This window comes from Salvelinus fontinalis, chromosome 11 (genome assembly GCF_029448725.1).
Source record: "Salvelinus fontinalis isolate EN_2023a chromosome 11, ASM2944872v1, whole genome shotgun sequence".
Classification (NCBI taxonomy): Eukaryota; Metazoa; Chordata; class Actinopteri; order Salmoniformes; family Salmonidae; genus Salvelinus; species Salvelinus fontinalis.
In genome coordinates, this window is record NC_074675.1 from 52169858 (window position 1) to 52186552 (window position 16695).

General features: G+C 44.0%; 1 pseudogene; it reads left to right on the forward strand.

The window, feature by feature from the left end:
* Positions 1-8577: 8577 nt before the first annotated feature.
* On the forward strand, positions 8578-16225 carry LOC129864746 (sorting nexin-15-like; annotated as a pseudogene).
* The last annotated feature ends 470 nt before the right edge of the window (positions 16226-16695 follow it).

Genomic DNA, 16695 nt, shown 5'->3' on the forward strand with positions numbered 1-16695 from the left:
ACTAAACATCCTAAACCCTTATAATGTCATTCCTCAATATGATACCTAAACATATTGCCCTTCCTCAGACACCTCTCTAATTTTTGACATAAGAAAAACCTGTTAGAAGATTGAGGACAAACCCTATGTCACGTACATATGTCTAGGTGAAAAGATATTCAGCGCATCTCTACATCCTCTTGAGGTAACTCGGCACTGTATATGCTTTCACATTAATGCCTTCAACATGTCGTTTAGAGCACAATGACCCATCTATCCTCTTCATGTGATGCATTAACCAATAGAACAAGTAGCTCCTAGACTTAACCCGTCTGCATGTATGTCTACGGTGGAATCTAGTCTCTCTCTCTCTTTAGCTCCGCTTCCTCTGTCATGGTGTTTTCAAGCTCACTGTAACCACAGATTTCCTCCTCTTCGTCTGAAGAGGAGGTGTAGCAGGGATCGGACCAAAGCGCAGCGTGGTTAGTGTTTATCATGTTTTAATAATGACAAAAAACGTGAACACTACAAACTACAAAACAATAAATGTGAAAAACCGAAACAGTCCTATCTGGTGTATAGACACAAAGACAGAAGACAACCACCCACAAAACCCCAACACAAAACAGGCTACCTAAATATGGTTCCCAATCAGAGACAATGACTAACACCTGCCTCTGATTGAGAACCATATCAGGCCAAACATAGAAACGTAAAAACTAGACACACAACATAGAATGCCCACCCAGCTCACGTCCTGACCAACACTAAAACAAAGAAAACACAAAAGAACTATGGTCAGAACGTGACACTCGCCCATTATGCAGCTGGACCTTACTACTTGTGAGAAATTATGCACCCACCGAAGAGAGACATGACGATCTTCACCACTGCAGGTGCTGTAAGGAGTACTGTATGTGCGGACCAGACCAAATCTATCCCAACACTCCCTCCTGGTGTATCTGGATGTACACTCAATCTCCAGAGATCAGCACATGCCCTTGATTATCTCTGTTTTTACCTGAGGATATACACACTGCAACAAATGGGTTATTTCCCGACAACAACATCCAGAGATCAGCACATGCCCTTGATTATCTCTGTTTTTACCTGAGGATATACACACTGCAACAAATGGGTTATTTCCCGACAACATCATCTGTGACATTTGAGTAACCGCATCCCCTGTACTCCTATCAGTCTCCCAGTTACCAGTCACCAATCCATGTGGCATGAGTCTTCATAAACTGATATCCCAACAATGTTACTAAAATGACCCCTGCTACTACTAACGTGACCCATGCCTATAATCTCCTTCAATTGCGATCCCTTCGGCAACTGACGTGAGAATAAATACTGCCCGTAATCTGTCAAGTGTTTCGCCGGCTGTTTAGAAATTGTGAAAGAGATGAATATCCAACCTACATATCATTCCATCTAACCCATAACATGTTAGTCACTACTCCTAATGCACTACTACAGTTCTAAACATACTGACACATTCTCAAATCATTTAAGTCCATATACATCGGTGCCTGGTCACTGAAGAACCTGCTCCTGAGCAAGGCAGTTAACCCACTGTTCCCCCCCGGCGCCGAAGACGTGGATGTCGATTAAAGCAGACCCCCCCCCCCCCCCCCCCCAAACACCTCTCTGATTCAGAGGTGTTGGGTTAAATGACTCCTGCACCTCTCTGATTCAGAGGGGTTGGGTTAAATGACTCCTGCACGTCACTGATTCAGAGTGCTTGGGTTAAATGACTTCTGCACCTCTCTGATTCAGAGGGGTTGGGTTAAATGACTCCTGCACCTCTCTGATTCAGAGGGGTTGGGTTAAATGACTCCCGCACCTCTCTGATTCAGAGGGGTTGGGTTAAATGACTCCTGCACCTCTCTGATTCAGAGGGGTTGGGTTAAATGACTCCTGCATCTCTACGATTCAGAGGGGTTGGGTTAAATGACTCCTGCACCTCTCTGATTCAGAGGGATAGGGTTAAATGACTCCTGCACCTCTCTGATTCAGAGGGGTTGGGTTAAATGACTCCTGCACCTCTCTGATTCAGAGGGGTTGGGTTAAATGACTCCTGCACCTCTCTGATTCAGAGGGGTTGGGTTAAATGACTCCCGCATCTCTCTGATTCAGAGGGGTTGGGTTAAATGACTCCTGCACCTCTCTGATTCAGAGGGGTTGGGTTAAATGACTCCTGCACCTCTCTGATTCAGAGCGGTTGGGTTAAATGACTCCTGCACCTCTCTGATTCAGAGGGGTTGGGTTAAATGACTCCTGCACCGCTCTGATTCGGAGGGGTTGGGTTAAATGACTCCTGCACCTCTCTGATTCAGAGGGGTTGGGTTAAATGACTCCTGCACCTCTCTGATTCAGAGGGGTTGGGTTAAATGACTCCTGCACCTCTCTGATTCAGAGGGGTTGGGTTAAATGACTCCTGCACCTCTCTGATTCAGAGGGGTTGGGTTAAATGACTCCTGCACCTCTCTGATTCAGAGGGGTTGGGTTAAATGACTCCCGCACCTCTCTGATTCAGAGGGATTGGGTTAAATGACTCCCGCACCTCTCTGATTCAGAGGGGTTGGGTTAAATGACTCCCGCATCTCTCTGATTCAGAGGTGTTGGGTTAAATGACTCCTGCACCTCTCTGATTCAGAGGGGTTGGGTTAAATGACTCCTGCACCTCTCTGATTCAGAGGGGTTGGGTTAAATGACTCCTGCACCTCTCTGATTCAGAGGGGTTGGGTTAAATGACTCCCGCACCTCTCTGATTCAGAGGGGTTGGGTTAAATGACTCCCGCATCTCTCTGATTCAGAGGTGTTGGGTTAAATGACTCCCGCACCTCTCTGATTCAGAGGGGTTGGGTTAAATGACTCCTGCACCTCTCTGATTCAGAGGTGTTGGGTTAAATGACTCCTGCACCTCTCTGATTCAGAGGTGTTGGGTTAAATGACTCCTGCACCTCTCTGATTCAGAGGTGTTGGGTTAAATGACTCCTGCACCTCTCTGATTCAGAGGTGTTGGGTTAAATGACTGATGCACCTCTCTGATTCAGAGGGGTTGGGTTAAATGACTCCTGCACCTCTCTGATTCAGAGGGGTTGGGTTAAATGACTCCTGCACCTCTCTGATTCAGAGGGGTTGGGTTAAATGACTCCTGCACCTCTCTGATTCAGAGGGGTTGGGTTAAATGAGGAATAAACATTTCAGTTGAATACATTGAGCTGTGCAACTAACTAGGTATCCCCTTCTTTCCCTTTCCCTTCCTTTCCCTTCCTACCATAGAAACGGGAAACTAGACTCTACTTGTTTTCTTTGGTTGGGACGTCACAGGAGTAAAGATAGATAGCGCCCCCTGTAGGTTACTATGGTAACTAACTCCCTCTGTGGGTTACTTATGGTAACTAACTCCCTCTGTGGGTTACTTATGGTAACTAACTCCCTCCGTGGGTTACTATGGTATCTAGCTCCCCCTGTGTGTTACTATGGTAACTAACTCCCCCTGTGGGTTACTTATGGTAACTAACTCCCCCTGTGGGTTACTTATGGTAACTACCTCCCCCTGTGGGTTACTTATGGTATCTAGCTCCCCCTATGGGTTACTTATGGTAACTAACTCCCCCTGTGGGTTACTTATGGTAACTAACTCCCTCTGTGGGTTACTTACGGTAACTAACTCCCTCTGTGGGTTACTTACGGTAACTAGCTCCCCCTGTAGGTTACTATGGTAACTAACTCCCCCTGTGGGTTACTATGGTAACTAACTCCCCCTGTGGGTTACTTATGGTAACTAACTCCCTCCGTGGGTTACTTATGGTAACTAGCTCCCCCTGTGGGTTACTTATGGTATCTAGCTCCCTCTGTGGGTTACTTATGGTAACTAACTCCCTCTGTGGGTTACTTATGGTAACTAACTCCCCCTGTGGGTTACTTATGGTATCTAGCTCCCCCTGTGGGTTACTTATGGTAACTAGCTCCCCCTGTGGGTTACTTATGGTATCTAGCTCCCCCTGTGGGTTACTTATGGTAACTAACTCCCCCTGTGGGTTACTTATGGTAACTAACTCCCCCTGTGGGTTACTATGGTATCTAGCTCCCCCTGTGGGTTACTTATGGTAACTAACTCCCCCTGTGGGTTACTTATGGTATCTAGCTCCCCCTGTGGGTTACTTATGGTAACTAACTCCCTCTGTGGGTTACTTATGGTATCTAGCTCCCCCTGTGGGTTACTTATGGTATCTAGCTCCCCCTGTGGGTTACTTATGGTATCTAGCTCCCCCTGTGGGTTACTTATGGTAACTAACTCCCCCTGTGGGTTACTATGGTATCTAGCTCCCCCTGTGGGTTACTTATGGTAACTAACTCCCCCTGTGGGTTACTTATGGTATCTAGCTCCCCCTGTGGGTTACTTATGGTAACTAACTCCCTCTGTGGGTTACTTATGGTATCTAGCTCCCCCTGTGGGTTACTTATGGTAACTAACTCCCCCTGTGGGTTACTATGGTATCTAGCTCCCCCTGTGGGTTACTTATGGTAACTAACTCCCCCTGTGGGTTACTTATGGTATCTAGCTCCCCCTGTGGGTTACTTATGGTATCTAGCTCCCCCTGTGGGTTACTTATGGTAACTAACTCCCTCTGTGGGTTACTTATGGTAACTAACTCCCCCTGTGGGTTACTTATGGTAACTAACTCCCCCTGTGGGTTACTATGGTAACTAACTCCCCCTGTGGGTTACTTATGGTAACTAACTCCCCCTGTGGGTTACTTATGGTAACTAACTCCCCCTGTGGGTTACTATGGTAACTAACTCCCCCTGTGGGTTACTTATGGTAACTAACTCCCCCTGTGGGTTACTTATGGTAACTAACTCCCCCTGTGGGTTACTATGGTAACTAACTCCCCCTGTGGGTTACTTATGGTAACTAACTCCCCCTGTGGGTTACTTATGGTAACTACCTCCCCCTGTGGGTTACTTATGGTAACTACCTCCCTCTGTGGGTTACTTATGGTAACTAACTCCCTCTGTGGGTTACTATGGTAACTAGCTCCCCCTGTGAGGTGGAGGAGGACCTCCACGAACCCTCAGGGACAGATCAAAATGTACTGGGGCGGGTGGGGGGGGGGGGGGGGGCTGGTCCAACTCAAGGTGCCGTTTAAAGAAATGCCCCTCCCCTAACATTGAACATATTTTCAAATGACCCCCCCCCCCCCCCTTGTACTGTGAAATACATTTAACACCCCCCTCATAGTATTAACTCTAGATTATGTTTACAACCACAAGTAACAATAACTGGAGGTACCCTGTCTTTATAAATGTGGATATCGACTTTGCCACTTTAGTGTGATTTTGTGGTACGGGCGATGCCACGCAGGGCATAAGTACAATTCTTACTAGCTTGTTTGGCTGGTAGTTTATTGTTTAGATGCTTGAAGCTGTGTCACGATCGTCGTAAGAAGCGGACCAAAACGCAGCGTGGTTTGAATACATTCTTCTATATTTAATGAAGAACACTTAAACAAAAAAACAACAAAACGAATAAGACGAACGTGACCGCTATAATAAACACTGTGCAAACATGCAACATAACATAGACCACAACCCACAATGACAAAACAGGCTTCCCTAAATATGGTTCCCAATCAGAGACAACGCAAAACACCTGTTTCTGATTGAGAACCATATCAGGCCCAACACATAGAAATAGACAACATAGAAATACAAACATAGACTGCCCCACCCCAACTCACGCCCTGACCATACAAAACAAAGGAACTACGGTCAGAACGTGACAAGCTGCTGGTGAACCATGATGTGCAGCATAATCATAGTGACACTGGACTAGCACACTTGCCAGAGTCTGTAGCTAAGATTCCATCCAATTGGCAACAGATTTTGATCCAAATATTAAAAAAAAATCTTCATCATAAAAAAACACTGCCATTTCTGAGTTTCTGTAGGAACATTTGGAGCCGGACAACATGACAGGGAAAATGTTTATTTATCTGACATTTATGAAATTTCACATCCATATGCATCAGATCTGATCTGGTCAAATTAGCCACATTTACATGTCATTAAAAACAAAACAAAACCACTATTCCTTGTGTTTTGATGTGTAGCATATGCAAAACTATATGTATTTTTTTTAATCGTTTTTTTAGGCTACTTTCCTAAAATAATAATTGTTCACCTCACGGGTTCAGCTTTCAGAAATTTGAAAACTAAATGTATTAGGGCATTGCATGCATAGGCCTATGGGGGCGGCAGGTAGCCTAGTGGTTAAAGCGTTAGTAACCAAAACGTTGCAAAGATCGAATCCCTGAGCTGACAAAGTAAAAAATCTGTCGTTCTGCCCCTGAACAAGGCAGTTAAACCCACTGTTCCCCTGAACAAGGCAGTTAACCCACTGTTCCCCTGAACAAGGCAGTTAAATCCACTGTTCCCCTGAACAAGGCAGCTAAACCCACTGTTCCCCTGAACAAGGCAGTTAAATCCACTGTTCCCCTGAACAAGGCAGTTAACCCACTGTTCCCCTGAACAAGGCAGTTAAATCCACTGTTCCCCTGAACAAGGCAGTTAACCCACTGTTCCCCTGAACAAGGCAGTTAACCCACTGTTCCCCTGAACAAGGCAGTTAACCCACTGTTCCCCTGAACAAGGCAGTTAACCCACTGTTCCCCGGTAGGCTGTCATTGAAAACAAGAATTTGTTCTTAACTGACTTGCCTAGTTAAATAAAGGTTAAATTAAAAATATAAAAATAAATAGGCTTAGGTGTCCACTGTATAATATATTAATAAGAGCTAATGTAAACCAGGAAAAAACCACACTACCCTCCCCCCTGCCCAATAAAAACAAACTACCCTTCCCAAAGCAAAATAAAAGGTTTCACAACCCTCCCCTATTTTGGACCACCCCCCAGTAAATTTTGATCTGTCCTTTAGAGGAAGTAATTTAGCCATTCATTGTAGCCATTGCGATCTGTAGATTTGCTATTTTCTCTAGTTTTCACGAAATCACGACATATCCCATCGAGCCAAGCGGGGAGATGCTGCCCATTGTCATAGTTCCAAGACCAGTCAGAAAACGTCCAGCTAACCCTAAACCAATGACGCATGTGGATCTCAAAACTGAACTTGGATCAGTGTTAAGTAGAAATTGCCGCGTTCACATACTAGTCGGAACTAGGAAACTGGGAAATTTCCGACTTGTTAATCGGTTGTACTTATTTTTATTTTTTATTAATTTTATTTTTTATTAAACAGTAACATGCAAAACACAAAAAACAGAACAGCCAGAGGGATTTCAGAAAGAAATAAGAGAAAAAATAAAGTAACAATACAAATCCACATTATATCAATTGAAATCCAGACATGTAGCGAATACATTTTTTAAAACATTTTGATTGGTATATATTTTAATAATTCTAAATAGTTTTCCAAATCAGATTTTTTTTTTAAATTAAGGGTCTTTTTCTTCATACATTATTATTTGTATGAAAATGTTTCCTAATAAAATAAAGAGATTTATGACATTCAATGGTTCAATTGTGGAATCAGTGTAGTAAAATAATATGTCAAACTTAAATATTTCAATGGCTCTATGTATTTTGTTGCCAAGATATAGTTTGACATCAGTCCAGAACACTTCACTATATAGACCAGGGGTGTCAAACTCATTCCACGGAGGGCCTAGTGTCTGCAGTGTTTTGGTTTTTCCTTTCAATAAAGCCCTAGACAACCAGGTGTGGGGAGTTCCTGACTAATTAGTGATGTTAATTCATCAATCAAGTATGAGGGAGGAGCGAAAACCCGCAGACACTCGGCCCCCCGTGGAATGAGTTTGACACCTGTGATATAGACAATAACAGACTAAGTGTTCAATAGATTCAGTTTCTAGTTCACAAAAACTACATTCACTGGTAACATCAGGTTTATATATTTAGAAATCAAGCTATGGAGCATCTTCAAGCAGATCTCCTTTACTTTATTGGTCACCATGAATTTGTGTGAAGTGAGTCGAGCACGACGCCAGTTTACATCAAACGATGAAGCCCAGCAAAATATCACAGAGGGAATAGACTTCCTGTAGAAAATATCCCTTTATAAACGATTGTTGAATTTCTTATCTAATAAGATCTCATCTAATGTCTATCTTACAATAGGAGATATTCCAAAATATGCATTATTCTGAAGTAAAGATTTTACCCCACTAGGTACAGCTTTTATAAGTGTCATATTCCTTGCTTGAAACCTCAAAGTTGTATCTTTCCATAAATTCTCTACGCGTAAATAGATTCCCACTAATACGAACTAATTGGTTGACATTGTTTTTTGACGACCAGTTACGGTAAAATAACATCTTGTCTCCATGTAATATCGACCCATTATTCCATATAAAACATTTATGACGTGAAAAGTTATTCAGTGGCCGACTAATTTTGTAGCCGTTATTTAGGAGTGTGATTGGACGCCAATTATAAATATTTAAGAGAAACTTCTACACGTACCGCGTTCGCCAGTTAGCAAATCGGAAATGTCCGAGTCTCCTGGTTCCGACTTTGACATGAACGCAGCATAAGAACCCTTCAAAAAGAGGGGCGTATCTCTTTGTCACTGCGTCACCAACCAGGAAGCTACAGTGGAGGAAAATGTAAACAAGAACGATTAGTGTTTGAATCAAATATATTTATAACTAGCTCTTTGTTCCGTCTTTGTTTTGTATTGTATGACAGCCGACACAGACACGCCTGTCTATTGTACCATTAGCTACCGGTGTATAAATCTCCTATCCACACAGCGATGTCTCGGAAGAAAGAGAATGAAGAATATTATCGTTTTTTTTTCTCGGTGACAGAACCACGAGAAGGGAGACACGGAATATAAAGTCACCGCTAGGGTCGGTTTTTCAATGTGTCTTATTGGTATCTTAGTAGCCGCTAGCTAGCTAGTTAGCGTTTGTCATTTCAATGCATTGTTTTTTTGACTGTCTTGTTATAACTAGCTAGTAGAGACTTTGTCAGGATAGTCATGTGTAATTGCGGACTATTTGGTTGTTAATCTAAGAACATCTGCGCTTTCAATGACAGACTGACCAGGTGAATCCAGGTGAAAGCTATAGGCTCTTATTGATGTCACTTGTTAAATCCACTTCAATCAGTGTATCAGTGAAGGAGACGGGTTAAATAATCATTTGTAAACCTTGAGACATGGATTGTGTATGTGTGCCCAGTGGTGGAAAAAGTACTACATTGTCATACTTGAGTAAAAGTAAAGATATCTTACTAGAAAATGACTCAAGTAAAAGTCAACCAGTAAAATATGACTTGAGTAAAATTATTTGGTTTTAAATATACTTAAGTATCAAAAGTAAATGTAATTGCTAAAATGTATAAACCATTTAAAAATCCTTATGTTGCAAACCAGACAGCACAACTTTCTATTTGTTGTTGTTGTTGATGGATAGCCAGGGGCACAGTACAGCATGTGTCAGGGAAAATGTATGGAGTTAAAAGTACATTGTTTTCTTTAGGACTGTAGTAAAGTAAAAGTTGGCAAAAATATACATAAAGTACAGATACCCCCCAAAACTACTTAAATAAAAATACTTTACAGTACTACTTAAGTACTTTACACCCTTGTGTGTGCCATTCAGAAGGTGAATGGGCAAGGCAAAATATTTAAGTGCCTTTGAACGGGGTGTGGTAGTAGGTGCCAGGCGCACCAGTTTGTTTCAAGAACTGCAACTCTGCTGGGTTTTTCACTCAACAGTTTCCCGTGTGTATCAAGAATGGTCCACCATCCAAAGGACATCCAGCCAACTTGACCCAAGTGTGGGAAGCATTGGCGTCAACATGGGCCAGCATCCCCGTGGAACTCTTTTGATACCTTGTAGTCCCTGACCCAACAAATCAAGGCTGTTCTGAGGGCAAAAGTGATGCAGCTCTATATCAGGAAAGTGTTCCTTATGTTTGGTATACTCTGTGTATACCAGTAGATGCTCCTCAGAGAATGGGGAGGACAATCCTCCTCAGTGAATTTCATAAAATTGTAAAACATTTAATGTTATCCATTTTAGATCAAAATTCAATAAAGTTAGATAAAACACTCTAGGGTAGCACCGTGGTGTAGCCGGAGGACAGCTAGCTTCCATCCTCCTCTGGGTACATTTACTTCAATACAAAACCTAGGAGGCTCATGGTTCTCACCCCCTTCCATAGACTTACACAGTAATTAGGACAACTTCCAGAGGACGTCCTCCAACCTATTAGAGCTCTTGCAGCATGAACTGATATGTTGTCCACCCAAAGGATCAGAAAATTAATCTAGTACTGAAAGAATAAGCTAGAAAGACAATAGTTGAACAGTTATGTACAAATTTAATTTCTTTCAAAAGGAAGTTTTACTTTATTAGCTAGCAAATGCAACTAGCTAGCTAGGGATGCTATGTTAGCTAGCTGGCTATGACTATCCAACACAACGCTGGAACTCTTCCAAGTCAAGGGCTTTTGGTTTTACTCATTTGTTGCCACTGGGGACTGCTGGTGTAAGTGCTAAACTGCTTACTGACTGTACGCTGTAATGTTACCGCATAATTGTAGCAGGTTTAGCTATGTTGACTATGACGTTACTTTAGCTAATATGGAGACAACGATGTAGGCTGTGTGTAGCGGTTATGATGTGGTTTGGCTTGGAAATATTTTTTTTCTCCTGGTCACATCCAGCTGATGTGTTGTGCTTTGAAGTCCACAAGTGAACGGAAAAGGCTTCTTGGTTAATTGGGCTCTCGACCTTCGCCTTTCCCGAGTCCGTACGGGAGTTGCAGCGATGAGACAAGACCGTAACTACCAATTGGATACCATGAAATTGGGGAGAAAAAAAAAAGTTGTGTGTGATCAGGGTTGTATTCATTCCGGCGATTTTGTTGAAAATATCAAGCACAGCTGTTAGCTAGCTAATCAATTTCAAAGGGGCATTGTTGGGAACTCGTGATTCGTTGCATGACTTGAGCCTCAACCCCTGTGACTAGACCCATCTTGGGTAACTAGAGCCTCCCCCCTACACACACATTCCCCTAGCCCCCCACCCTACTCCTCCCCCTTACCTTCTAGCTGCTGATAGTACTGTGTTTCCAACCATCCTGTCCTTTGTACACATGGACTTCAAACCATTGATCTCTTCTATGTAAATACAATGCACAGATCAGTGACCTTAGCACCCTGTCCTTACCTACCTTCCATCCCTCACTCCCTCCCTCTCTCCCTCCCTCCCTCACTCTATCTCTTGACCCTGCATGACTACCATCTCCCTCGCTGTTCTCTCTCTCTCTTCCTGCTCTCTCTCTCTCTCTCTCTCTCTCTCGCTCTTCCTGCTCTCTCTCGCTCTCTTCCTCCCTTCCTGCTCTCTCTCTCTTCCTGCTCTCTCTCGCTCTCTTCCTCCCTTCCTGCTCTCTCTCTCTTCCTGCTCTCTCTCTCTCTTCCTGCTCTCTCTCTCTTCCTGCTCTCTCTCGCTCTCTTCCTCCCTTCCTGCTCTCTCTCTCTTCCTGCTCTCTCTCGCTCTCTTCCTCCCTTCCTGCTCTCTCTCTCTCTTCCTGCTCTCTCTCTCTCTTCCTGCTCTCTCTCTCTTCCTGCTCTCTCTCGCTCTCTTCCTCCCTTCCTGCTCTCTCTCTCTTCCTGCTCTCTCTCGCTCTCTTCCTCCCTTCCTGCTCTCTCTCTCTTCCTGCTCTCTCTCTCTTCCTCCCTTCCTGCTCTCTCTCTTCCTGCTCTCTCTCTCTTCCTCCCTTCCTGCTCTCTCTCTTCCTGCTCTCTCTCTCTTCCTCCCTTCCTGCTCTCTCTCTCTTCCTCCCTTCCTGCTCTCTCTCTCTTCCTCCCTTCCTGCTCTCTCTCTCTTCCTCCCTTCCTGCTCTCTCTCTCTTCCTGCTCTCTCTCTCTTCCTCCCTTCCTGCTCTCTCTCTCTTCCTGCTCTCTCTCTCTTCCTCCCTTCCTGCTCTCTCTTTCTTCCTGCTCTCTCTCTTCCTCCCTTCCTGCTCTCTCTCTCTTCCTGCTCTCTCTCTCTTCCTCCCTTCCTGCTCTCTCTCGCTCTCTTCCTGCTCTCTCTCTCTTCCTCCCTTCCTGCTCTCTCTCGCTCTCTTCCTCCCTTCCTGCTCTCTCTCTCTTCCTGCTCTCTCTTGCTCTCTTCCTCCCTTCCTGCTCTCTCTCTCTTCCTGCTCTCTCTCGCTCTCTTCCTCCCTTCCTGCTCTCTCTCTCTTCCTGCTCTCTCTCGCTCTCTTCCTCCCTTCCTGCTCTCTCTCTCTCTCTCTTCCTGCTCTCTCGCTCTCTTCCTCCCTTCCTGCTCTCTCTCTCTCTCTCCCTGCTCTCTCTCTCTCTCTGCCCCTCTAGTTTGTCTCTCAGCGTCGTCCTGAGGACGTGAAGGAGGTGTTAGTATGGGGGAGGTACAGTGAACTGAAGAAGCTGTCGTACACACACAGAAACCTGTTCAGGAGACGGGAGGAGTTCCCTCCGTTCCCCCGCGCTCATCTCTTTGGTACGACCCTGTCACACGTCTCGCTCTCATTTGGTTTTCAAGTGGGGTCACATTGGCTGTTCTGAGGCTCTTTCTCTCAATTGAATTCAAAGGGCTTTACTGGCATGGGGAAACATGTTTACATTACAGCAAGTGAAATGGATAATAAACAAAAGTGAGAAACACAAAAGAACAACAAAAGATTCAGTAAACAGTAAACATGACAAAGATAGCTGATCATTTAACGCTTAAAATGTCTGTGTTTTAGTAATGTGCAAATAGTTGTACAAATAGTAGGGGAAGATAAATAAACAGATAAATATTGGTGGTATTTACAATGTTTTCTCAACGGGCCACCGATCTTGCTGCTGTGATGGAACACTGTGGTATTTCGCCTAACAGATATGGGAGTTTATCAATGTTTATGATTTGTTTTCGAATTCTTTGTGGATCTGTGTAATCTGAGGGAAATATGTGTCTCTAATATGGTCATACATTTGGCAGGAGGTTAGGAAGTGCAGCTCAGTTTCCACCTCATTTTGTGGGCAGTGAGCACATAGCCTGTCTTCTCTTGAGAGCCAGGTCTGCCTACGGCGGCCTTTCTCAATAGCAAGGCTATGCTCACTGAGTCTGTACATAGTCAAAGCTTTCCTTAAGTTTGGATCAGTCACAGTGGTCAGGTATTCTGCCACTGTGAACTCTCTGTTTAGGGTCAAATAGCATTCTAGTTTTTTGGGGTTGATTTTCAGTGTGTCATATAATTATCTATTTGCTTTCTCCTAATTTGGTTGGGTCTAATTGTGCTGTTGTCCTGGGGCTTTGTGGGGTGTGTTTGTGATTGTGAACAGAGCCCTAGGACCAGCTTGCTTAGGGGACTCTTCTCCAGATTCATCTCTCTGTAGGTGATGGCTTTGTTATGGAAGGTTTGGGAATCAATTCCTTTTAGGTGGTTGTAGAATTTAACGTCTCTTTTCTGGATTTTATTTTATTTTTAATAACTAGTATTCTGCTCCACATACTTTATTTGCTGTTTTGCGTTGTACACAAAGTACTTTTTATTTATTTTTAGAATTCGACATGCGGAGTCTCGTTTTGGTGTTTGTCCCATTTTGTGAATTCTTGGTTGGACCTCAGAACCGTAAAGGGAAATGGGTTCTATAACCGATTCAAGTATTTCAAAAATATATATATAATACACTTGTGGTCCTGGCAACTGGACCTTTTTTGGGAAACTATTATTTTAGTCTTACTGAGATTTACTGTCAGGGCCCCAGGTCTGTCAGGGCCCAGGTCTGTCAGGGCCCAGGTCTGTCAGGGCCCAGGTCTGTCAGGGCCCCAGGTCTGTCAGGGCCCCAGGTCTGACAGGGCCCAGGTCTGTCAGGGCCCCAGGTCTGACAGGGCCCAGGTCTGTCAGGGCCCCAGGTCTGGCAGGGCCCAGGTCTGACAGGGCTGTAGGCCCTCCTTGGTTGGGGACAGAAGCACCAGATCATCAGCAAACAGACATTGGACTTCAGATTCCAGTAGGGTGAGGCCGGGTGCTGCAGACTGTTCGAGTGCCCTCGCCAGTTTGTTGATATATATGTTGAAGAGGGTCGGGCTCAGGCTGCATCCCTGTCTCACCCCTCGGCCCTGTGGAAAGAAATTCGTTTTTTTGCCAATTTTAACCAATTGTGTACATGGATTTTATAATGTCGTATGTTTTTCCCCCAACGCCGCTTATCATCAATGTGTATAGCAGACCCTGATGCCACATTGAGTTCAAAGCATTTTTAAAATCAACAAAGCATGAGAAGACTTTGCCTTTGTTTGTTTATCAAATGGGGTTTGCAGGGTGAATACGTGTTCTGTCGTACGGTAATTTTGGTAAAAAGATAATTTGACATTTGCTCAGGGACATTGTTTTCACTGAGGGAAATGAACTAGTCTGTAGGAGTCTGCTGTTAATGATAATGCATTCACAGCCTCTCTCTCTCTCCCTTCTCTTCTTTCTCTCTCCCAGGTTTGATGAAGGGGTGATTGAGGAGGAGTGCTACTGTTCACCACCAACATACCTGCTCTCTACAACAGCCCTCAGCTAAAGGACTTCTTTAGGGTGAGAAACCCACACAAACACAGAGACGCACAAAGCAGAGAAACACCAACAACATTTAAGCCCCGTTCTAAAGGGTTCTCTCTCTGTCTCTCTCTCTGTGTCTCTCTCTCTGTGTCTCTCTCTCTCTCTGTGTCTCTCTCTCTCTGTCTCTCTCTCTCTCTGTCTCTCTCTCTATGTGTCTCCCTCTCTGTCTCTTTATGTCTGTCTCTCTCTCTCTGTGTCTCTCTCTCTCTGTCTCTTTATGTCTGTCTCTCTCTCTGTGTCTCTCTCTCTCTGTCTCTTTATGTGTCTCTCTCTCTCTGTCTCTCTCTCTCTCTGTCTCTTTATGTGTCTCTCTCTCTCTGTGTCTCTCTCTCTCTGTCTCTTTATGTGTCTCTCTCTCTCTCTCTCTCTCTCTATGTGTCTCTCTCTCTCTTTATGTTTGTCTCTCTCTCTATGTGTCTCCCTCTCTGTCTCTGTCTCTCTCTCTGTCTCTTTATGTCTGTCTCTCTGTCTCCTAGTGTGGAGAGGTGGTGAGACCACTGGAACCCTCCCTCCCCTCCCCCAGAGGCTCAGACTGTGAACTAGTGGAGGAGGAGGGGACTGTGGCTCCTATCCAACCCCAGGACCTGGGCCTCTCCCTGGGCACAGATCTAGGCCAGCCTGAGGTGGCGGCTGAGGCCTATAGTGAGATGGGTGGGAGTCCTACTCCGGTGGAAGAGACTGAGCTACCAGACGAGAGCGACACAGCTGTTACTTCTACTTTGATATGTCTTGATATCAGAATGTCATGGTCTTTGAAAATGTGATTGGTGATGACTGCACAGCCATGGAGAGTCAGTGATCAGATGACTGATTCAGTGTCTGATCCGACAGGCAGTTCTCTCTGCTTCTTGGGATACAAAATCAGCATCTCTGTCTTATCCAAGTTGCCATCCATTTCTTTATGTCCTATTTGATTCATTCTAATTGTTCTTGATTCTAAATGTTCCATGTTCTAATTGTTCTTGATTCTAAATGTTCCATGTTCTAATTGTTCTTGATTCTAAATGTTCCATGTTCTAATTGTTCTTGATTCTAAATGTTCCATGTGTAACGGATGTGAAATGGCTAGCTAGTTAGCGGGTACGCGCTACTAGCGTTTCAATCAGTTACGTCACTTGCTCTGAAACCTAGAAGTAGTGTTGCCCCTTGCTCTGCAAGGGCCGCGGCTTTTGTGGAGCGATGGGTAACGATGCTTCGTGGGTGACTGTTGTAGATGTGTGCAGAAGGTCCCTGGTTCGCGCCCGTGTCGAGGCGAGGGGACGTACTAAAGTTATACTGTAACACATGTTCTAAATGTTCCATGTTCTAATTGTTCTTCATTCTAAATGTTCCATGTTCTAATTGTTCTTGATTCTAAATGTTCCATGTTTTTTCCCAAGTTCCCTCTCAGTTCCAGCCCTGCGTCCTGGGAACGGACCAATCACAGTCTCAGGGCCCCCCTACGGTGCCAGGGCTCTGGGCCATTTGTGACTCATACAAAGACATTGTCTGCTTAATTTATCTTCCTGAAGTCTTTTACAATGTTTTAATTTAATGTTAGTAATAATATGTACTGTAGAGTGGATCTGTACACTACACAAACATTTTGTTAATTGTTTTCTAAATAAATACGGTACAGTAGATGTTGTTGTCCCAGTGGGGTACTGTTGCTATAGCAATAGTATTGTGGTAGTTGTTATACTGTTGGGGGAGGAGTTTCTTTTCCATGACCATGTGACCTCACCAGGAAAAACTATTGGCCCTAATTAGAATTGTTATTTATCAGAGTAAATTCCATTTCAATTCAGGACGTTAACTGAAATTCTCATTTTTCTTCAATGTTTCTAAATGGAAAAACTATTGGAATTTCACATTTCAGTGTACTTCTCCAAATTGACTGAATTCAAATGGAACTCCATTAAAAATATATATATATTTTTTTTAATCAATATATTTAGTATATTGGCTTTGTCTATAATACAGATGTAGTATGTGTGCAGTGACGTAGTAGCTCTACTCTACCAGCTGGTGTCGCCATTGAGCAGGTGTCTAATTAAAATCTGCATCATGAACCCAGCAGAGAGAAATGATAAAGACATCAACAATGACTGAA